This window comes from Lithobates pipiens, unplaced genomic scaffold, assembly GCF_037356315.1.
Source record: "Lithobates pipiens isolate NorthernLeopardFrog02 unplaced genomic scaffold, aLitPip1_a1.2 Scaffold_13, whole genome shotgun sequence".
NCBI lineage: Eukaryota > Metazoa > Chordata > Amphibia > Anura > Ranidae > Lithobates > Lithobates pipiens.
The window spans coordinates 166,842,531-166,866,470 of NW_027507718.1; the positions used below are offsets into that span (position 1 = coordinate 166,842,531).

The window sequence follows — 23,940 nt, forward strand, 5'->3', positions numbered from 1 at the left end:
GCTGAGATTCCTCTCTCAGATGATTCTTCTGACAATGAGGAGAGATCCCTATCTTGGGACAGGGATCTTGAGCAGTCGGAGGAATCAGAGGAAGAGGAGGGAGTCCCCTCCTCCCAGGCGCTCAGAAAACAGGTGCAGTATTATACCACATTCAGAATGCCTGCTGCTGAAGTCGCTACGTCCTCTGTTTCTTCCCTAGGAGTCATTTAAATCCCACAGACTGCTTTTTCCTTCCCAATTCATCCTTTAATGGATAAATTGATGTATGAGGATTGGGGACATCCCGATAAACTGTTTACTCCTCCTAAAAGGTTTTCTATGCATTATCCTCTGGAGGAAAGTTTCACCAAGAAATGGGGGGTCCCATCTGTTGATGCGGCTGTTTCTTGTGTGAATAAAAACCTGACCTGTCCTTTGGATAATGCTCAGGTATTTAAAGATCCAACTGATAAGAGGTTGAAAACATTATTAAAAGCCTCCTTTTCCATGACTGGCGCTGTAGTGCAACCTACAGTCGCAGCCGTGGGGTTGTGTCAGTTCCTCAAGGAACAGGTTAAGCGGAGCTTGGCCTCCTTCCCAGTGAGGAAGTGGAGAATTATGCAGAAATACCTCAAATTCTGTGTTTCATGATTGATGCGATTTTGGATTCTGTCCAACAAGCATCTCGTTTATCTCTCCTGTTGGTACACATGCGAAGGGCCCTATGGCTAAAGAATTGGGCAGCTGAGCTATCGCGCAAGAAGCATTTAATTGGGTTCCCGTTTAAAGGGGAACGTCTGTTTGGAGAAGAATTAGACAAATTCGTCCAAAAAATTTCAGGGGGTAAATCTACTCTCCTTCCAGTCAAAAAGAGCAAACGTCCGTCATTTAGGCACTCTCTCTCCCGGAGAATCAAGCTCTAAGCAGTGGCGACGGCCTTCTCAACCCTCCTCTACAGGAAAGGCTCAGGGCCGGGCCCAAGGGCAGAAAAAGACTTGGGGACGGAAGCCTGCCAAGCAGAGCCCGAAAGCTTCCTTGTGAAGGGGCACCCCCACTCGGCCGAGTGGGGGGAAGGCTTCGGCAGTTTGCGGAAGCCTGGCGGGAAGAGATCCGGGACAAGTGGGTGATCTCTTCGGTGTCTCTGGGCTACAAGCTAGAGTTTCAGGAGATTCCACCTTCTCGCTTTCTAAGGTCAAGGATCCCCAGGGATCCAGTAAAGCAAAAACCGCTATTTCTGGCCTTGGATCACTTACTATCCCAAGGGGTGATAGTAGAAGTGGACCCAAAAGAACAGGGTTCAGGGTTTTACTCGAATCTCTTCACCGTTCCGAAGCCAAATGAAAGTGTCAGACCTATCCTAGATCTGAAGGATCTGAACCATTTTTTTACGCATCCGGTCCTTCCGAATGCAGTCAATTCGCACTGTGGTCTCCTCCCTGCAAGGGGGAGAGTTTATGGCATCAATAGACATCAAGCATGCATATCTCCATGTGGCAATTTTTCCCGCACACCAAAAGTATCTAAGGTTCGCGGTAGAGCGGCGCCATTTTCAATTTGTGGCCTTGTCGTTCGGGATCACTACGGCCCCTCTAGTCTTCACAAAGATTCTGGACCCTCTCTTGGCAAACCTAAGAGCTCAGGGTATAGCCGTTATAGCTTATCTAGATGACTTGCTTCTCATGGAGAAAAAAGTAGCGTCCCTGAACCACAGTGTTTCCAGAACACTAGAACACCTGGAACATCTAGGTTGGATTATAAACCTAGAAAAGTCATCCCTACAGCCTGCTACCAGGTTGGAATACCTGGGTATGTTTATCGACACCAATCAGAGCAAGGTTTTTCTTCCAAGGCCAAAAGCCTTGGCCATCGGGGATCTGGTGCGCCTCATTCTGGGCAGGAGATCTTCCCCCATTCGGTTATGCATGAGACTGTTAGGGAAAATGGTCGCCTACTTCGAGGCCGTTCCATTTGCCCAGTTCCACTCAAGGCCTCTGCAAAGATGCATCCTTGCGGCCTGGAACAGGAAGCCCCAATCCTTGGATCTTCCTATGCGTCTATCCCCAGGGACACGCAGGAGTCTCGTCTGGTGGTTACAAACCGAGAATTTGCTGAAAGGCAAAACCTTTCTTCCTCTTCCAGGGAAGGTTATTACGACAGATGCCAGCCTGATAGGCTGGGGAGCAGTGTTAGAGGAGACATGCTCGCAGGGGAGATGGTCTGCGATCGAGAGGCTATTGCCCATAAATGTCTTGGAGATCCAGGCAGTTTATATGGCTCTCATAAGGTGGTCTTCCAGACTACGGGGTCTCCCTGTTCGGGTTCAGTCGGACAATGCCACAGCAGTGGCGTATATCAATCACCAGGGCGGTACCAGGAGTCTGGTAGCGCAAAAAGAGGTGAATCGCATACTTGTCTGGGCAGTCTTCATTCCAGGAGTGGAAAATTGGCAGGCGGATTTTCTGAGCCACCAGCAGTTGTGCCCAGGAGAATGGGCTCTGCACCCCGACGTGTTTCGGAACATATGTCACAGGTGGGGTACTCCAGACGAAGATCTGTTTGCGTCCAGGTTCAACAGAAAACTGGACAAATTCGTGTCAAGAACAAGAGATACACTTACTCAGGGATCAGATGCTTTGACAGTTCCCTGGGATCAGTACAATCTGATTTATGCTTCCCCCCCCCCCCCCCCCCCCCCGTGCCCGCTTCTGTCGTGGTTCCTGGGAAGAGGGAAACGAAGTCGGTCCTTTTGGTAGCCCCGGCTTGGCCCAGGCGACCGTGGTACGCAGAGATCATGAAGTTGGCCGTAGGCAGGCCCTGAATCCTCCCTCTCCGACCAGATCTGCTCTCACAGGGTCCAATCTACCATCCTGCTTTACACAGTCTGAATTTGACGGTTTGGCTGCTGAGACCCACATTCTGAGAGACCGTGGGCTTTCGGGGGCCAGTCCTTTCTACTCTGGTTAATGCCAGAAAGCCGGCCTCCAGGCTTATTTACTACAAAATCTGAAGGGCATATGTTTCCTGGTGTGAACTCAGGGGATGGCATCCTAGAAAGTATGTCATTAGCAGGATCTTGGCCTTTCTCCAGTCAGGCCTAGAAATGAATTTGGCCGTAAGCACTATCAAGGTGCATATTTCGGCCTTGTCAGTATTTTTTCAGAAGCCACTTGCATCGCATTCCCTGGTGCGGGCTTTCATCCAGGGGGCTATGCGGATAAGACCGCCAGTCATACCTCTGGTATGCCCATGGGATCTAAATTTGGTTCTCTCGGCTTTGCAGGGGCAAGCTTTTGAACCTTTGCATCTGGCTTCATTAGTTCTTTTGACCAAAAAATTGGTTTTCCTGGTAGCCATTTGCACGGCTAGAAGAGTGTCAGAACTAGCAGCTCTCTCCAGCAAAGAGCCGTATCTAATTGTTCATAAGGACCGGGTGGTCGCCAACAGGTCCTTTCTACCTAAGGTAGTTTTGGGATTCCAAGAAAATAGGATTTTTATATACAGCTTACCTGTAAAATCCTTTTCTTGAGAGTACATCACGGGACACAGTGCTCCCGCCCCTCTTGGGTTTTACGTGGTTTCCTATTGCTTTGCTACAAAACTGAGGTGCCTCCCATATGGGAGGGGTTATATAGGGGAGGAATTCTCCTTAATTGGGGTTAACCAGTGTCCAATCACCAGAGGTGACCTATATAACCCACTATGTAATGAGCTCCTGTGTCTCGTGATGTACTCTCAAGAAAAGGATTTTACAGGTAAGCTGTATATAAAAATCCTATTATTCCTGGTGTACTTTTTCTAATATACTTCAGGCAGGCAGGTTTTTCGGTATATATATATATATATATATATATATATATATATATATTGTGAGGGGTTAGCTCGGCAGCGGGTGTGTGTGACCCCCTGGATGGGTTCACAACACAAAATTAGGCACAGCAGACAGCGTTGTAGGTGCAAAAAAACAAAAGAAGCGGTTTATTTAGGCTACATGCAGTGATACATATAACAGCCAAACAAAAATAAAACATGAAAATAAATCCTGGTCAGCTCGACCTCTAGCTACACACTTAGATTCCCTGTCTAACAACTGAGTGCAGCCTTGTGCTGCACCAGTCCCTGTCCCTGTTGTAGAGGTTTGCCACACAGGCGTTAACTCACCGCACAGAACAGGTGTCACACTCCCCAGTCTATACAACACAAAACTGGTTCCAGGATGGAGCATCTCCCTAAGCATGCTGGGGTTTTTTGTAGAGGTCTTAATGAGCCCATTTACTTCAGCTGGGCTCATTAACTCTTCCCCTCTAGTTGTACAAGTCTGCATAAAGCCTGAATCTAGGGCACACATATTTCCCATCCTGGATACAACCAGGTGACTTTACCTGCCTGCTGCCACAATATATATATATATATATATATATATATATATATATATATATATATATATATATATATATATATATATATATATATATATATATATATACACACACACACACACTGCATCCAGTGTAGCCAAGCCTATACCTGACTGAAGGCCTTTCCTATTGTACTTTTTCTAATACACTTCAGGCGGTGTACACAGTACAGTGCACCCATAGTGCAGTTGCTGCTACTTTTCTGGTGGTGTACACAGTACAGTACACCCATAGTTGTTATTACACTTCTGTTGGTGTACACAGTACCATGCACCCCTAGTGCAGTTGCTACTACTTTTCTTGTATTGTACACAATACATATAGTCTACCCATAGTTACTATAAAGCCTCATACACACGATCAGACTTTATAAAAACTTTTGTACAAAGGGAGTAGTCCACAAACTGGTATTGCATACACACGATCAGACTTTTGTAAAACGTTAACGTAGTGACGTTACAACGTACTGACGACGCTTCAAAAGAGGACGTTCAATTCTCTGGTGCCACCCTTCGGGCTCCTTCTGCTAATTTCAAGTTAGTAGACGTTTGGTCGGTGCTGATTCGCAGTTTTCCTTTCCGTGTTCGCTTCCGACCGCTTTGGCCAACTAGCCATGTTGCGCGATCCTAGGAGAGATTGCTATTTATGGGCATGGAGTTGTTGCTGTGACTTTAGCCCGGTCTAGAAATAATCGGAGTAGTAGGGTGACGAGTATTTGGGCCAAAACTTGGCTAGTTAATCGTGACCAATTTAGCCATATGCCTTTATTGCGTGAGCTGCAGGAGCATAATCCGAATGATTATCGTAATTATCTCTGGATGACAGACTCCTGCTTTCAGCAACTATTGTCCTTGCTGTCCCCCTATATCATGAAGCAGGACACCTGCATGAGAGCTGCTATTCCAGCAGAACAAAGGTTTATATTTTTTTGCATAATGTGAAAGATAATGTTACGCCGAGTAAATAAATACCAAACATGTCACACTTTATAATTGCACGCACTCGTGGATTGACGACAAAGTACGGTACCTAAAAATCTGAATAGGCGACGCTTTACATTTTTTTTACGGTTACCAGGTTAGGGTTACAGAGGAGGTCTAGTGCTAGAATTATTGCTCTTGCTCTGACGATCGCGGCGATACCTCACATGTGTGATCTGAACACCGTTTACATATGCGCGACTTCCGTATGCGTTTTCTTTGCTTCGCGAGCTCGCGGGGACGGCGGGTGCTTTAAAAAAAAAAATTCATTTATTTTAAAATGAATAAATTGTTTTTTTTTTTAAATAAAATTTGATCACTTTTATTGCTGTCACAAGGAATGTAAACATCCCTTGTGACAGTAATAGGTGGTGACAGGTACTCTTTATGGAGGGATCGAGGGTCTAAAAGACCCCCGATCCCTCCTTTACACTTCAATGTATTCAGATCGCAGAAAACGGCGATTCTGAATACTGTATATTTTTTTTTAAACCGGCGCCATTGGCAGCCGAGTAAACGGGAAGTGACGTCATGACATCGCTTCCGTGTTTACTATTAGGATACTGGAACGAAGCCGATTACGGCTTCGTTCCAGTTCCTCCCCAGCAGCTGGAGGCATCGGAGCTTGAATCGGTGCTCCTGATCGAGCGGGAGCACCGGTAACAGCGGCGGGAGGGGGGGGGAACGTCCCATCCCGCTCCTCCGGCATAACAGCTGAGCGACTTTTTGCCGCTTCGGTTGTTATGGCTGGATAGCCAATCGCCCGCTGTAAAAAACGGTACCGGGATGATGCCTGCAGGTGCGGGCATCATCCCGGTATAACCCCCGGAAGCCGAGTACGCAGATCTGTGTACACTCGGCGGGAAGGGGTTAATATCACCTTCATGTTTTCCAATTCATTTTATATTTTTTGTATTCAATCCTTCCCATTTTTTTAATATGCAGTAAATGAATGTCCTCTTTGTCCTCATGCATGCTGTAACCTTTTTTGTGGCCTACGTGCATATTTCCCTTCACTAACTTCCCCAGCATGCTACCCTGGGCCCATACACACCTAGCCTAGTACTTAACACTGTATTTATTATGCTTCATTCATTACCCTAAACACCACCTAAAATGTGTCCCAATCTTATTCCTGCCCTCAAATTCATGCAGAGTGCAAGAGTCCCTTTTTGTGTTTCACACACATATTTTGAACACCCCCCCCCCCACCAAAAAAAAGAAAGAAAAAAAATACTAAAAGATGCAGAGTAAACCAATACAACTACTCTATCTGCAGATTTAGCTAAACACATATACTGTGTACCTTATTTTTTTGAGTTAAGATTTCTGCCTAAATTATTAAAATAATGTAGTGCAAGGGCCTGCCTGATTACCTTCAAAATGTACAAATTATACTTTGGTTATGATTAATTTATCATTATGAATGGCTCTCACCATCCCTCTGCTGTGCCAGCTTCCTGGCTTTTTAACTTAATCATAACGATTACTCATAATTAATTAACATTTTTTTTTTTTTTTTTTTTTTTTTTTACGATGTATGTCAAAATGTGTCTAGATTTTGACAATGTGCATTCTTATTTTTCTTTTAAGCCACTTCTTACCTGTCCACTGGCCTTATAATCTTGTAAAGATGGATGGTATAAGGGAATTATTAGACCAGACTGTGTGGACTGCACAGAGGAAACCCAAAATGCATGTAGGTGAAATAACAATAGTGTTTATTATAAGTGACAAGAAAGTGAAAACAAACAGTGCACTACCAACCACAAACAAGTAATATATACAATAAATGGGAAATACCAGAGTCATCAACAAAAGCCAGGCCGAGGTCATACACCGGTGAATCAGTTGATGGGTAAGGATGGGGAACCAGCAGGAGAGGGAGAGGACGGATGGATGGGCTGCAGAGCAGGGATCTTTAGGTAACAGGAGACAAGAGGGACAGGTCCAGGATGGGCTCAGGATCAGGAGGGATCAGGTCGGGGAGATACAGGCTCAAGGTCCAAGTACAGGCAACAAGGTCAGGGCACATGGAGAGAGCGATACCAAGGCAAGCATGTGAGGGCTTGCCGGGTATTCATAAGCCTACCAATGATTAACCTCACGTAACAGCTGAGCGCAGAAGGTGTTGTCTGCTCCACACTGCCGGAGTACACCCGCTGGTGGGCACCGGTACTACAGCCCAAGGATCCAACAGTACCACCAGGAGGTAGGTCCTCTTATTACAGGCCCTGGATGTTAGAAGACACCGGCTGGTGGACACTGGTATTGCAATCCAAGAGACCAACAGCGCCACCAACGGGTGGACCTTTTCATGACATGGGTTGGCCAAATGAAACTTACATTTTAATGCATTGTTAATTGCATTGAAGTGTTTACTTCTCCAAAACATCATACCCAACTCCCCCCTCCTAAGATTTTTAGAATGTGCCACCAGAGGGGGTGAGAGAGCATATAATTGTAACTTATCATTTTTATTTTAAATACACATTTAAATGTTAGAATATTCTGTTGCCCCACGATGTTTGTGCCAAACATGGTTGCAATTTTATGTTTGATTCCACAGTTTCCGTCAAACACCCAGCAATGGCAGGATGTGGCAGCCCAGTTTGCCAATTTATGGAATTTCCCCAACTATGGAGGTGCCATTGATGGCAAGCATGTAAGGATAGTTCCACCGCCAAAGTCGGGATCATATTATTTCAATTATAAAGGATTTTGCAGCATAGTTCTGCTGGCTGTGGTGTCAGCCAAATAAGTTTTTTTGTATGTTGATGTTGGGATGAATGGCCATCACTCTGATAGAGGTGTGCTGATGCATACAGAATTTTATGACCGGTTGCAGAAAGGGACCTTACATTTTCCACCTGCTCAGGACAATATCGAGGGACTAAATTTTGTGTTTGTGGCAGATGATGCCTTTTCTTTGGGGGAACATATTCTAAAACCCTTTCCAATGAGGGACCTAACCCCAGAACAAAGGACTTTCAATTATCGCCTCTCTTGTGCCCGAAGGGCAGTTGAAAATGCCTTTGGCATTCTTTCCAGCAGATTTTGTCTCTTTTTTTTTTGTTTGACACAATCAAACACCAATCTTTTCCAGGCCTAAGAAAGCAAAAACAAAGAAGAGTGACAAATCCATAAAAGAATGACAAATATCCGTGTCTAGGCAGTATAAGAGTGGTCATCGGCTGTTTTTTCATTTGTTGGTGGACCACAGAGAGGACCTGGGCCTCCAGCTGGGAGTGATATATGGAGTAACAGCCAAAGCCCCACTGTGTGGAAGATCTGGGATCGCTTAAGGGGAATAGCTACCTGGATATCCATTTAATTATATTCTGCTTGTGGTGACCCTCTGTAACGGGGGGGTCGCTTGGAGCTGGTAAGGAGCCAATTCATTTGTCTGGTGACGGGAAAGAGCACATCACACTTCTGGAGAGGAAATTTAATTTGTGTGCTTCAAATCTAGTTATTCACATGAAGATTTTTTCACCGGTGTTTGATTAATCATATGGACACTTTGTATTAATAATTTGTCACACAATTATATGGACGTTATATAGAGTTGATAATTTTCAGTATCATTTTATTTTGTTTCTCATCTCATGCACTTCCCAATTTTTGGGGTGTGTTTAATTTCAGGTGTATATATTTTTGTTTTGGGCTATTTTTCATTTTTTATATGTTTTTTATTTATTACATATTATATTTAATGACACGTAATTGTGTTCCATTTCATACAAATTTTGCACATTTATGCATATATATTTGAATGCACCATTTCTGAGGTGGTTCTAGAGGCACTATATTTGAAGTTTTTTATGTTCAGTACTTATATATATCTCATTTATTTTGGGATTCTGAGGTTAGCGCAGTTCTTCTTTTTTTCCTTCTGTTTATTTGTGTATTTTTGGTATACATCAGAATTGCAGCTTCCGACCAGTGTTGTTTTTATTCCGTAGCGCAGTTTTTCCCTTTTTTTTTCCTGTACAAAACAGTCATAACCCTCGATCAGCTAATAACATAATATTCACTAATAAACAATCGCCCTATGATCGTGGTTCCTGACTACGAACGATGGTTCATACATACGAACGGTATGCAAATGCTTACAAGTTACTATTTATAATAGGAACGCATGACAGGTACTTACTTTTTCGAAGCGCCTTGTTTATTTTGAGGTACTGATCCGGCTCCCTCAGTTTAATGTCGGACCATCGCTTCCTCAACTGGTCTTTGGACCATCTCACCCCAAACTTCTCCTCCAGAGTGTTCACCACTCTATTCATGATTTGGTCCTTCAATAAATTGGGATGCAGGTATGGGCCATGTTTCCCATCATAGTCCTCCCTCAAAATGTCCACTATCTCCACCATTTCTTCAAAAGCCTTTTTGCTGGCCTTGAATCTCCTCCTCCTAGATAAGGATTCCTCCTCACTAGATGACACATTAACCTGCATCTGTGTCTCTGCCATATTTACTCTGACTGCACAATGAAGGGAGAAGGGGCGGGGAATATTACAGAAAAGGAACGTCAGGGGCAGGCGCCGCGAGCAGAGTTTCACACCTGCCCAGTGTATGTCAAGCTTAACACGCGGACTGTATAGGTCCGATCGGAATAAACGATGGACTCCACCTTATACACGATCGCATGGCGCTGCTAACTCCCCGCATATTTTGAAAAGTTCTTTGGTATGGGCCTTTTTTGACACGTGTGCAGCAGATCGTACCGTTGTTTATTGCAACATACGTCTGATGCATATCAAGCATGGCTAAAACAGCAGCCGCTTGGGCCCCACATGCTTGACCAGACATAAGATGACCTCCCATGCAGTCCGTTGGCAACAGCACTTAAAAGACCCACATCAAAGAACAAGGTGGACCTCTCCTTGCTCCTTACCAGCTGGGATCTAAAACCCCACTATACCTTCAGTCCTCTCAGAAAACTGGAAAAAGAGGCCAGGTGCGCCAAACTAAGTGCAGTATATAAAAATCACTGTTTAATAAATAAAAAACTAAAGCCAAATGGCTGCTCACAAAAGCAGAGTGAATACAGGCATATAATGGATAATCCAGAGGTCAAGTGCTTTGGCGGTCTGAGTTGCTGTCCAATGATGTGGAGGTGAATGGATACAGATGGTATATACCAGGTACGCCCGAGGGTTAACTGGTGGTATAGCTGTAAATCATCTAAAGCTATCCAGAAAGCCTGGAAGTACAGCGTACAAGAGTCCTGAGCATCAAGCGGAAACCTGAACCTGAGGAATGAAGGTTTAGAAATAGGTGCCCCAAGTACTTGCTGACCATCTGCTAGTGGTACACTAACATCCGATTTTAGCAGGCAAATTTCCCTACCCCAGTTGCCAAACCGTTGAAAGAAATTTGGTCCCAGCCATCCACATGCTCAGTGTCTAAATGCTTGGCCAAATTGCTATCACTGCAACTGCTGCCTTTTCAGCTAGTAGACTCTGCCCCCTTTCGTGAATTTATGGAATGTGCGGTACCTCAGTGGCAGGTTCCCAAACGCCATTTCTTTTCACGGAAGGCCATTCTGGCTCTCTATCAGCATGTGGAAGGCAATGTCTTTGTCTCGTTGGACAGGGCGGTCAGCAGTAAGGTGCATATTACCGCTGACTCATGGTCCAGCAGGCATTGACAGGGACGTTAACTTTCTTTCACGGGCACTGGTTAACTCTGCTGGCAGCTGGGAAGGATGCAGTACAGGGTTCAGCATTGTTGGAGCTTGTTCCGCCACCACACCTCCAAAATGCTAGTGGTGATTCTCCCACAGCTCTCTCCTCTACCCACTCCTCTTCTCCTTCCTCTATGGCCTCTTCCTCTGCAGATTTGTCCTCTGAACCAGCGGTGCTCCGTTGGCGTTCAAGGGGCTATGAAAGCACTCAGGCAAAAAGATGCCACATGGTGCTTGTTGGTCTGCTTAAGGGACAGGAGCCACACTGGGGCAGAGATTCAGGAGTGGTTGTATGCAACAATGGCACCAACCTCCTCTCTGCCTTTCCGACAGGGACACTTGACCCATGTTCCCTGTTTGGCTCAAGTCCTGAATTTGGTGGTGCGGCAATTCTTGAGCAGGTACCTGGGCTTACAGGATCTCCTGAGGCAGGCCAGGAAAGTCTGTGTTAATTTCTGCCGGTCATATAATGCCAGTGCTTGGTTTGCTGACCTTCAAAGGGAATGCAACCTGCCCAAGAGCCGCCTCATTTGTGACATGCCCACCAGGTTAAACTCATCGTTGGCAATGCTGCAGCAGCTGCGCACACACTTGCGATCGCTGTGCTGTGCGCCCCCCCACGCAGGTATGCATCGGCATGTTATCCTCCTGGACGTCAAATGATGCCCAGTCAGGATAACAGAACCACAGCCCAGCCGTCATTCTGCTGTAGGCTGGGTGGGAAGTGGTTAAAAGCAAAACTGTGTTATTTTGGTTCACTAAACTTTAATGGAGAAGCTGCAGAAAAGCATGTAGTTGTAGTGCATTTTTGCTGCAATTTGCATTTTAATCTGCACAACAACAAATTGGCCAAAAAAAGGATAATAAATTCAAAATGCAAATTGCGGCAAAACGCACAGCAAAAAAACACTGCAGAAATGATCAAAAGCAAATTGCATATGTGTGAATCAAGCCTAAAAGCTTCAACAAATCTGCTGGAAGCTCTACAAATCCAGGGTAAAAGCCTGCTGTTTACACTGCTGGCATTATACAAACTGAAAGTGATTGTAAAGGATCTTTTTAACCCTTTCATGACTAAGCCTATTTCTGACATTTGGTGTTTAAAATCCATATTTTTTGCAAGAAAATTACTTAGAACCCCCAAACATTATATATATATATATATATATATATATATATATATATATATATATATATATATATATATATATATATATTTTTTTTTTAGCAGAGAATCTAGAGAATAAAATGGCGATTGTTGCAATATTTTATGTTTATTTGTGCAGTGGTGTTTCAAACAAAACCTTTTTGGGAAAAGGGACACTTCCATGAATTTTAAAAAAACAAAACAGTAAAGTTAGCCCAATTTTTTTGTATAAGGTGAAAGATGATACTATGCTGAGTAAATAGATACCAAACATGTCACGCTTTATAATTGCACGCACTTGTGGAATGGCGACAAACTACGGTACCTAAAAATCTCCATAGGCGACACTTTAAAAATGTTTTACAGTTACAGAGAAGTTCTCATGCTAGAATTATTGCTCTCGCTCTGACGATCGTGGCGATATCTCACATGTGTAATATGAACACCGTTTACATATGCGGGCACGACTTCCGTATGCGTTTCCTTTGCTGCGCACGCTCGCGGGGACGGGGCACTTAAAAAAAAAAAAATCGTATTTATTCGTAATTAAATTGTGTTTTCAAAAAAAAATAAAAAATTTTCTTGCTGTCACAAAGAATGTAAACATCCATTGCAATAGTAATAGGTGGTGACAGGTACTCTTTATGGAGGGATCGGGGGTCTAAAAGACTTCAAAGTATTCAGATTGCTGGAAACGGTGATTCTGAACACTGTATTTTTTTTTAAAACCGGCGCCATTGGCGGCCGTGTAAACCGGAAGTGTCGTCGTGATGTCATTTTCGTGTTTACATTCAGGAGCCAGGAACGAAGCCATTTCCAGCTTCGTTTCACTCTGTCTCTAGGCGCTGGAAGTGGCGCCACTCAGATCAGAACTCGCGGTGGAACGAGAGGCCCGGTAAGAGCGGGGGGAGGTCCCCTCCCACTCCTCTGGTATAACAGTCAAGCGGCTTTTAGCCAGATCTGTTGTTATACCTGGAAAGCCGATCATCGGCTCTAAAAAACGGTACCGGGATGATGCCTGCAGCTGCGGGTATCATCCCGATATAACCCCCGAAAGCCGAGTATGCACATCTGCGTACGCTCGACAGGAAGGGGTTAATTAACAAACACGGGGCAGGCTCTGTTGGAGACTGCCTGCTCAGCAGGGAATCTGTCTGCTGATCCCCGCTTAGCAGGCTGATGGCTTATCCATTATCCACTCTGCTTATGCAGAGCGGACACAGACATTATGGGTGGTCAGATGTAAACGGTCTGCTTGTCTGTTTACACCCAACTGCCATCCAATTCACCAGATGGATCCCCATCCATCCGTTTTTAGGGGAGGATCAGAGGTCGGTAGGTGTCAATGGACACATGTCCGTTGACACCCGCTTCTCCATAGAGGAGACTTGAGGGTCCAATCGGGTCCACCTGAAAAACTGACAGACGGACCCTATTGGTGCGCTAGTGTGAAAGAGGACTTCTACTTACCTGCTCTGTGCAGTGCTTTTCAACAGAGCAGCCCAATCCTCTTTCTCTGGGGTGCCCCGCTGCTCCTAGCTCCTCCTGCCTTTGAGTACCCTGCTCCAGCAGTCCACTTGCTATGGGGTGCCCATATGGGTTCGATCCCCAGCCACACTGTGTGCATCTATTAACACAGAGTGCAGCTAACCCTGCTCCCTCGTCACTGGATTTGGCTGACAGCAGCAGGAGCCAATGGCGTCCAATGAGGAGTGAAAGAGAGGGCAGCACTGGACCAAGATAAACTCAGGTAAGTATTTTGGGGGGGGGGGGGCTGCAACTAAAAGATTTTTTTATCTTAAAGTGGTCGTAAACCCTCTCATATACCAAGTGAAGTGACTAGCCTCAGGCGATACATGGAGATGAAACAAATCCTCCTATATACTTTGTACCTGTTTATATGCAGTGTTATCCTCTCTTCCTGCTTGCAAAGTGCTAAATTCATAAGCTTGTGTGAGATTTCAGAAAAAAGGGGGCGGAGAGCTCAAATACACTGCAGAGCTTAGTGAAGTGAGCTCTGAGAACTGATTGGAGGGAAGGGAAACACTCCCCTTCCCACGGCTCACAATCTGCTGGAGGTCCCTCCCCGTCACCATTTTTCTCTTGGTGTCAAGAAAACTTGTCAGTAGTGACTCTTGCAGATAACAGAGCAAGAAAGCAGCAGACAAAAATTACACTCTCTTGTCATCCACCTAACTTGGAAAATTTCTCATTTGTTTGACAGTAAATACCAGGGTTATGGCTGCAGCTAGATCCCCCCAATTTCCCGGGCTTACCTCACGACCAGTGAGCCTTGGAACCCATCTGACCCTGGTGGTGGCTTGGCATAGAGATAAGTGATGGCAAGATTGCTGGCACTCATCTCTATGCCCTTGGAGGACTGGAGCGATGTCATCAAGTCACTTCCAGTTTTCAGACCATGTAAACATGGCTTTTTTTTCCTTAAAGCAAAAGATCAAATGTGTTTTTTTGATCTTTTGCTTTTAAAGGTAGGAGGAGAGATTTGGGGTCTTACTGATCTCTATTAAAGTGGTTGTAAACTCTGTTACACCACTTGTACCTACAGGCAAGTCTATAGTAAAGCTTACTGAAGCAGTAGGTACTGTGAATACCTATGATCACACATGATTTACTTGTCACCTATCTCATTTTTTGCGACCCGAACAAGCCTGGAAAGTTCAAATACCCCCCAAATGACCCCTTTTTTGAAAGTAGACATTGCAAAGTATTTAGTAAGAGGAATGGTGAGCTTTTTGATGTTGTCATTTTTTCCCACAATTCTTTGCAAAATGAATTATTTTTTTTCCCCACAAAATTGTTATTGTAATAGGTTATTTCTCTCACTTGTCATGTGTATATCACAAATAATGCCACAAAATAAATTGTGCTACTCCGCCTGAGTATTACAATACCACATGTGTGGGACTTTTTCACAGCCTGGCCACTTAGAGAGGCCCAAAATGCAGGAAGGCGCCGTCACATGTTCTAGGAGCATAAATTACAAGTCTAATTTGTTGACTACCTATTACACTTTTGAAGGCCCTGGAGCACCAGGACAATGACATGTGACACTGATAGTTTCATAGTTAGGTTGAATAAAGACACCAGTCCATCCAGTTCAACCTGAGTGAGTGTCTACAATTGCCCCTGTACATTGCACACTCACATCGGTCCCTACCCTCAAAGAGCCCACAATCCAAGGTCTCCATTCATATACTAGGGCCAATTTTGGACAGAAGCCAATTAACCTACCTGCATGTCTTTGGATTGTGGGAGGAAACCGGAGTACCTGGAGGAAACCCACGCAGGCACAGGGAGAACATGCAAACTCCAGGCAGGTAGTGTCGTGGTTGGGATTTGAACCAGCGACCCTTCTTACTGCTAGGTGAGAGTGCTAACCACTACACCACTGTGCCGCCCAAAGGCGTGGCACTGGTGACAGATGGCACTAATACGTGGCACTGATGACAGATGGCACTGATACCTGGCAATGATGATATGTGACACTGATAACAGATGGCACGTGACACTGAAAGGTGGCACTGATGACAGATAGCACCGATACGTGGCACTGATGACAGATGGCACTAATATGTGGCACTGATGACAAGTGACACTGATATGGCACTAATGACAGATGGCACTTATACATGGCACTGGGGACAGATGGCACTGACGGCAGGTGGCACTGGGGACAGATGGCAGTGGGGACAGGTGCGCATTTTATTTTCATTTTTTTTTTTTCCACTAACCGCTGCATCTCTCAGCGGTTCATCTCTCCCTCCTCACACGCTATCTCTGTGTGAGGGGGGGAGAGCCGGCGATGAGAAATGATCTCATATGTTTACATATGAGATCATCTCTCATTGGACACGCCGATCGCGATGTAAACACTGTGATTGGCCATTTACAGCGATCTGTGACTGGCTGTGTCCAAGGGACACGGCCAGCACAGAACTTCCCCGATGCGTGCCTGTGGCGGCGCGCAGAGGGGAAGTAAACAGGAGGGCATCCAGGAACGCCCTCCCGGCTGTTATCGATCGCGATGTAGCCCTCTTTTGGCTATAGTGCGGCCGCTGAGTGGTTAAAGAGGACCTGTCATTATGTGTTGCTATTGCAAGAAATGTAAACATCCCTTGCGATAGCTATACCGCATGACAGGTCCTCTTTAACCACTTTCAGACTGGACCATTTTGCTGGCTTAAGACCAGAGCACTTTTTGCGATTCGGCACTACGTTACTTAAACTGACAATTGTGTGGACGCGCAACGTGGCTCCCAAACAAAATTTATGTCCTTATTTGGGGGGATATTTATTATAACAAAAAGTAAAAAATAATGCGTTTTTTTCAAAATTGTCGCTCTATTTTTGTTTATAGCGCAAAAAATAAAAACCGCAGGGGTGATCAATTACCACCAAAAGAAAGCTCTATTTCTGGGGGGAAAAAAGGACGCCAATTTTGTTTGGGAGCCACGTCGCGCGACCGCGCAATTGTCAGTTAAAGCAACGCAGTGCCGAATCCCAAAAAGTGGTCTGGTCTTTGACCAGCAAAATGGTCCGGGGCTGAAGTGGTTATACAGCAATCAGTGCTATACAAATGCACCGATTCCTGTGTAAATGACACTGGCAGTGAAGGAGTTAACCAGGAGGTGGCAATATAGGGGTTAAGCATGTCCTAGGGCAGTGGTCATCAACCCTGACCTCAGGGTCCACTAACAGGCCAGGTTTTATGTATTACCTTGGGGAGATGAAGACTAGAATACTGCAATCACTGAGCAGCAAATGATATCACCTGTGATGTATTTCAGTTATCTTGCAAACCTGACCTGTTAGTGGGCCCTGAGGACAAGGTTGATGCCCACTGTCCTAGGGACATGTTTCTAACTTTGGGGGGCGTGGCTGTGTTTTGCAGATCACTGATCTCTGCTCCATTCACAGGGAGCAGAGATCAGTGCCACTTGTTGCTAGGCAGAACGGGAAGATGCTGTTTACATCAGCATCTCCCTGTGAGACTATCGCGGGTATCCCCACGGCAATCGAGTCCGCAGGACCAGCGGTTGGACTCACAGGGGTCCCGACCGGCACACGCCGTTGGTGGCACGCACTCGCGATGGCACGGCGGCAAATTCAAAGGGATGTACCTGTACGTCCATGCCATTCTGCCGACGTACATCGTCGTGCGCTGATCGGGAAGCGGTTAAGCAGTTGTAAACTGCTTTAAGGAAAAGTGTAAAAATAAAAAAGTGCAATAAAAGAAATAAAAACTTTTTTTTAACGCACCCCCGTCCCCCTGTGTTCGCATGCACTGGTGAACACATACGTAGGTAAATGGTGTTCAAACCACACGTGAGGTATTACCGCGAACGTCAGAGCAAGAGTAATAACTCAATCACTAGACCTCCTCTGTAATTGTAAACTGGTAACCTGTAGAAAAAAAATTAAAGCATCGCCTATGGAAGTTTTTTAGTTCTATAGTTTGGAGCCATTCCACAAACATGCACATATTAAAGCATGCTTGGTTGTTCATCATGTTAGGTATCGAATTACTCAGCACAGCATCATATTTCTTTTTTCTAAAAAAATTGGGATATATTGTGTTTTTTTTTTTCATTCATTAAAGTGTATTTTGTCTGTAAAAAAAATGTGTTTGTAAAACCACTGTGCAAAAACTGTGCGACATAAAAATATTGCAACGACCGCCATTTTATTCTCTAGGGCCCTTGCAGAAAAAAAATATATATATATGTTTGGGGGTTCAAAGTAATTTTCTAGCAAAAAATACAAATTTTTATTTGTAAACAAAGATTGTCAGAAAAAGGCCTGGTCTTTAGGGACACACTATAGAGGGATATGCTTTGTTTATATTTCATGTCTGAGGTTTAGAAACAAAATAAAAACCTTTAGGCCCCTTTCACACTTGTGCGACTTTGGACATCAGAGTCAAATGACAAGTCAAACCCCATGATTCCCAATGATAACCATTCATACCTATGCAAACTTCAAAGTAGTCCCTGTAGTGCTTTGGTCTGACTTTTATGCGAGGCAAGGTCCATAGACCTCAAGCTAAGTCATTCGTTAAAATCGCAACCAAGTTGCGGCAGTGTGAAAGGGGTCTTAGCCCTGGTTCACATTGATGCTACTTTGAAATCGAGCTTCTTCAAAGTAGCAAGGTCAGCACGATTTCAGATGCTACTTGATAGACATCTGTGCATGAAGTCGCAGCTGAAATTTGGAAAAGTAGTGCAGGAACTACTTTTGCAAATTGGTGTGGTGCCGCAAAATCAACGTCGCACTGATTGGAACAGTGCTGTTGCCTCCAATAGGCTGTGACTTGTCATGCAATTTGATCTCTCAAATCGCATGACAAATCACTCCAATGTGAACCTAGGCTTAGGTCAGTTCACACCACATGCAGTCCAGTGCATTTTTTTCTGCATCAAAAATGCAAGGAAAGTAAGTTATATGATTTTCAATGGCATAGTTCACACCAGTGCTTGCAGTTCCAGCAAAAAAAAGTTAAACATGCCAAATTTTTCCTGCACTGGAACTCTGCAAAACGCATCAAAAGCACTAAAAATGCACTGGAACGCACGTCCTTATTTAAGGTTAAGAAAAAAAAAAAAAAAAGGGGAAAAAAATTCACTGGGGTACATCAAAAAGAGCATCCGGATTACGTTTCTATGGTGTGAACTGGCACTTAAAGTGGTTGTAAACACACTTTACAACACACTTTGACCTACAGGTAAGCCTAGATTAAGGTTTACCTGTAGGTCCAATAAATATCTCCTAAACCTACAAGATTTAGAAGATATTTGCTGAAAGACAGGCACCGCTGTCTACGGCGCATGCGCCGTAGACAGCGGCGCGCAGGTGCACTGAGCGCAGCACCATCAACGGCAAATATGCTGCACGTGGCGGCTCCCGTGCGCATGTGCGGGAGTGACGTCATCGCGGCTTCGCCGAATGACGGAGCGGCGAGACCTACCGAGAAGATGGATGCGCCGGACTACAGGGGACAGCGGTGACATTGCTGGCTCCTGTGTCAGGTAAGTGACACATAATGGACTACTATGCAATGCATTGTAGTCCATTATGCTTTACCGTTGCAGGGAATGAAAGAGGAAGTAAACTCATCAGGGTTTACTTCCTCTTTAAAGGGATTGTATAGGGAATTTTTTTTTTTTTTTTTTTTTAAATAACAAACATGTTATAATTACCTCCACTGTGCAGCTCGTTTTGCAGACTGGTCCTGGACCTGCTCTTCTGGGGTCCCTCGGTGGCTGTCTCGGCTCCTCCCCGCAAGTACTTCTCATGTTCATGCGAGCTCCCTCGCATGGTGAAAAGTGCTTGCGGGCGCGCTCCCGTGATACAGTTGGCAGCTATAGCGGCTCATTGTATCACTCGCCCCCCCCGGCATCATTGGATGTGATTGACAGCAGCGCGAGCCAATGGCTGTGCTGCTTTCAATCCATCCACTCTAGCCAATCAACGGCCAGGCTGAGCGGCGAAGATGTCGGAGGTGAGCACAGGATTTTCGAGGGGTCAGGTAAGTAAAACGGGGGGCAGCACTGTCAGATATTTTTTCACTTTAATGCATAGAATGCATTAAGGTGAAAAAATGTTTACCTTTACAACCCCTTTAAGGCCCCTACACACAGGATTCGAAAATTGGAAGAAAAATTTTGTCTGCCGAACGATCTGAAGATTTTCGGATCATTAGTACGGTGCTTTCGACAGCTGAGTCTGATTTTTCGTATGACAAAAGTTGGATGTGAAGAGAACGTCCGATTTTCGTTTTTATTAGTATGGTTTTCTTCTGAAAAAAAAAAAAAAAAAAGTTTAAGAGCATAACTACACATGCTCAGAAATGAAAGGACACATACAAAACTATTCATCACATTACATTGAAGGATGAGCTTAGGCGTGTTCACAAACCGCACGTGCAGAGCCCGCCAGGAAGTCAGCACTGCGGAGTACTAAGCACAAGCAGTGAGACATTGCCCTGATACGCGGCTGTAGATATCAGGAAATGTCTGACCGCCTGCGATTATAGCATAGAGTTGCCACCTCATCACTTTAAACCCGAACACATATGAATCACACAGGTTCTGAGGCTAATTTAATGCAGATAAAGCACCAAGTGAGTTTAATTACCACCTTAATCAGCCACAGAACCTATGGATTTCATATATGTTTGGTTTTAAAAGGATGAGGCGGCAATCCCTGATTAGCGCTCCACAGTGCTGACGTCCTGGGGGGTCTTTGCGAACACGCCTGAGCTGATCCTTAATTACGTCACTTCTGAAGTTGAATTCTGTTGTATGAGAAATTGCGTATGGTGAGTAACCTCTTCATATTCGACATGAGACTAGCATGCAACAAAAAATGGACGAACGATCATCCGAAAATCTAATGGTGTGTACGAGGCTTTAGCCTTTCCAACCACGTAAAGCCTGCATGAAGCAGGCCAATGTGTACCTCAGAGAAGCCGCTCATACGTTTCTGTTAACCTGGCTATTAGACTGGCACTGGTTTCGCAGGTTATTATGCAGAGTTCCTTCCCACACCACAAGCATGTTCCTGGTGGTCGGCTGTGTGAAACCCTCAGGACACCAAACATCTACATAAAGCCCTTGTTGTGAGTTTCTCTGACCCCCCGGCCGGTCTCTCTGGCTCCAGGTGAACATGACTGAGGAAGAACTAGAGCGGGCACGAGCGCGGAGCCGAGGGCAAGAAGCGTGCGCGCTCCCTGCAGTCGTTGCACATTGGAGAGGGTGAGCCTGGCCAGGAATGCGCGGCGTGTGTAGGAATGTGATCCAGGCAGCCATCGGCTAGAAGGTGCGATCGGTTTCCCGTGGAAGTTTTGATCGCGGAGCGGTAGGTGAGCTCAGCGCACATTGTATTGGGCCGCCGTACGGAGCGGGCTCAGAGTTGGACGGAGTTTGGAGGAAGGGAGGGGGGGGGGTGCTGGTTAGGCCGAGACTCTAAGAAGTTGTTGCTCGGCGTTAGTAGTGGGATTGTATTAGAGGAAAGCGTGTGAAAGAAGTTGTGAGCGGGAAGGTGAAGGTGAGAGGCGGAGAAGCTGGCCGGGGATTCGGGGGACACTTCAAACTTCTTCACGGCTGGGCGAGCCCGTCCTCCCCTTCTCTCTTCTTCTCGTGTAAACATGGAAGCAGCTTGGCCGGGGTCTGACAGCAGGGGGGGCTAGCGGCGGTGTCCGCTCCCAGGCCGCAGTAAAAGTTTGTTTTATATGGAGAGGGGCTCCTCGTCTCTCTCATTGCCCCCTTCCTGGCGGCGTGTTCTCGTTTGTTAGGTTTTTTGTGTGGGACTCCGGTGGTGGATTAGGATGTGTGTTATGGTCTTCCCCCCCCCCCCCGGCTCCTGTTCATGGGCGTGTAGAAAGTTTAACAAGAGCGGAAACGGCGTGCACGATGATTGCTGCTGCTGTGTTATGGCCGGCTTCTGTGTACAGACAGGGGCCAATCCTAATCAGTAGCCCTGGGGTCTGTTCCGTGTATGCTATGTTCTTCTCTCTTAGGCCTGATACACACCTGTGCATTTTGAAGATTTGTACTATTTTTATACTACTATAGTTGATAAACTATATTTGCACAGTATTTTCAACATGATTTCTGAAAATGCATCATGGTTTTCACTGAAAATGCATAGGTGTGAATCGGGCATTTTGGCCCATATATACGATCCCAAAATCGGACAACAGAGCATTTTCTTCACCCTTTTTTTTTTTTTTTGCATGCTAGTTGCATATCAAAAACGGAGAGGTTATGAAAATTCTCATAAGACAGAATAAAAAAATCCAGAAGTGATGTCATGTGTTGCAGTGTATTTCTATTGTTGTTTTTTTTTATTTTTTCGGCAGATAACTGTATTTATTAAACAAAAATGATCCAATCTGGTATTAGAGAGACATTTTCGTGTTTGATCGGATATCCAATGAAGCGTCATGATCGGATCTCAAGCGTTATACTAGAGATCCAATTATCATGTCATCGATTTGAAAGCGGTATTTTTCGTCCAACAGCAGTTCACACTGCTCTATGCGAACTGCTGGAAGTGTCAATTAAGTTTTTTACCCCCCCCCCCCCAAAATCGGTTTACATTTTGCAGTGCGATCTGAAAATTCGGACAGGAATCGGATTGCGTGGGTGTGAACATCCATGCGATCTAATTCTGCTATGGACTGAAAAAGGCTTCTGTGCAAGTTTGGTCTGCATGTGGTGTGAATTCAGCCATACTATCTGTATGGCAGAGATCGCATTTGATTTGCTTTGCTGAGCAAATCACATCCAATGTCAGACATCGCTGCAGTGTAGACTGGCACTTAGGCCTAGTTCACACCTATGTAGATTTTAGTGCGTTTTGCAGAAAAGCACTACAATCCATTTAAAGCGGTATTAAACTGCTGAAAAAAAAACAAACCTGCAAGACAATAGCATAATGTGCTAGTATGCATCGCATACTAGCACATTATGAAATGCTTGCCTTGGAACGGAGCACTCGCTCACCACTGAGGGAGCTGACATGTTCCCTAACGGGAGCCCTCTGTTCTGGCAAGGGGCCCTGAATTTCCAACGCCAGACCTTTCATGCGCCGCTGACATCTGCTGCTGCATGCAGGGTTAATATCTCTTTAACCGCGTTGGAGACTTTACCTACAGCTAAGGCTTATACGCAAAAACCAAGCAGGCAATAGAACAGATTTAACATGGTTTCCTGTGGGACACATTCACATCTATTTGTTTTTCAGCCTCTGCGTTTTTGGAAAGGGTCAAGCCTGCTTCACACTTGTATGAGCCTGCCTTTGCTTGGGCATGGCAGCTCATTCAAATGAATGGTTGGTGCATTTGAATGAAATGTGCCACGTGAACCACACAAAAAAGGGCCTGCAGCTTTTTAAAACTACGGCCGCAGAGAAACTGCACGGTGTTTTTAAGCTGTTTCCGCGATCACGTGCTATATTGCATGTTGGTATATGTGGATAATGCACGCCTCGCTGCATTCCCTAGACTGGGGAGGTCCAAATGAAATCATAGAAGAACACAGAGGACTCGTAGGCCTAGAACATTATCCTCCTATACATGTTTTTATTTAATAATATAGAGGTGAATATACTCACAAACCAGTACTTGTCATAGCATGATCATAAAATCATTTGCATTCATCCATACCATATGCAAAAATCCACAACACTTGTAGTCACATCGGCTAACGTGTTTCAAGGTTTCCCTCTCTTTCAGAGCCTTGTTTAGATGTCTTGGTGTTGACGAGAACTTTTCAGTCAGGATCAGTGCCTTTCCATTTAGTGCTGCTGTATCCTAGCTTCCTTGTTTCCCAACATAAGAGGGAAATCTTGAAACGCTTTAGCCAATGTGACTACAAGTGTTGTGGATTTTTGCCTATGGATTAATGCAAATGATTTTATGATTGTGCTATGACAAGTGCTGGTTTGTGAGTATATTCACCTCTATATTATTAAATAAAAATATGTATTGAGGATAATGCACTAGGCCTATGTGCCCTCTGTGTTCTTCTTTGCTTACAGTTTATTTAGAAAGAATGGCAGCCCCATGCATCTTGGAAGAACAGTGCAATGCGGGTGCCGGAATCAGTACGCTCTCTGCAATCAGGGTGCACAGTGCAGGCTAGAGGTCGGCCGATATTTGGCATTTTTTTAATTAATCGGGATCTGCCGATTGTGCTGATA

At 45.0% G+C, this 23,940-nt stretch overlaps 1 protein-coding gene across 2 annotated transcripts in view; it reads left to right on the top strand.

Annotated features, from left to right (window-relative positions):
- The first annotated feature begins 20,965 nt into the window (after nucleotides 1–20,965).
- REST (RE1 silencing transcription factor) overlaps nucleotides 20,966–23,940 on the top strand; it is a 66,691-nt gene continuing 63,716 nt past the window's right edge. The window contains exon 1 of one of the 2 annotated variants that reach the window (XM_077475814.1): nucleotides 20,966–21,097. The gene's annotated coding sequence lies outside the window, so the exon portion shown is untranslated. The remainder of the gene's footprint in view (nucleotides 21,098–23,940) is intronic. The other variant, XM_077475813.1, reaches the window with a different exon arrangement.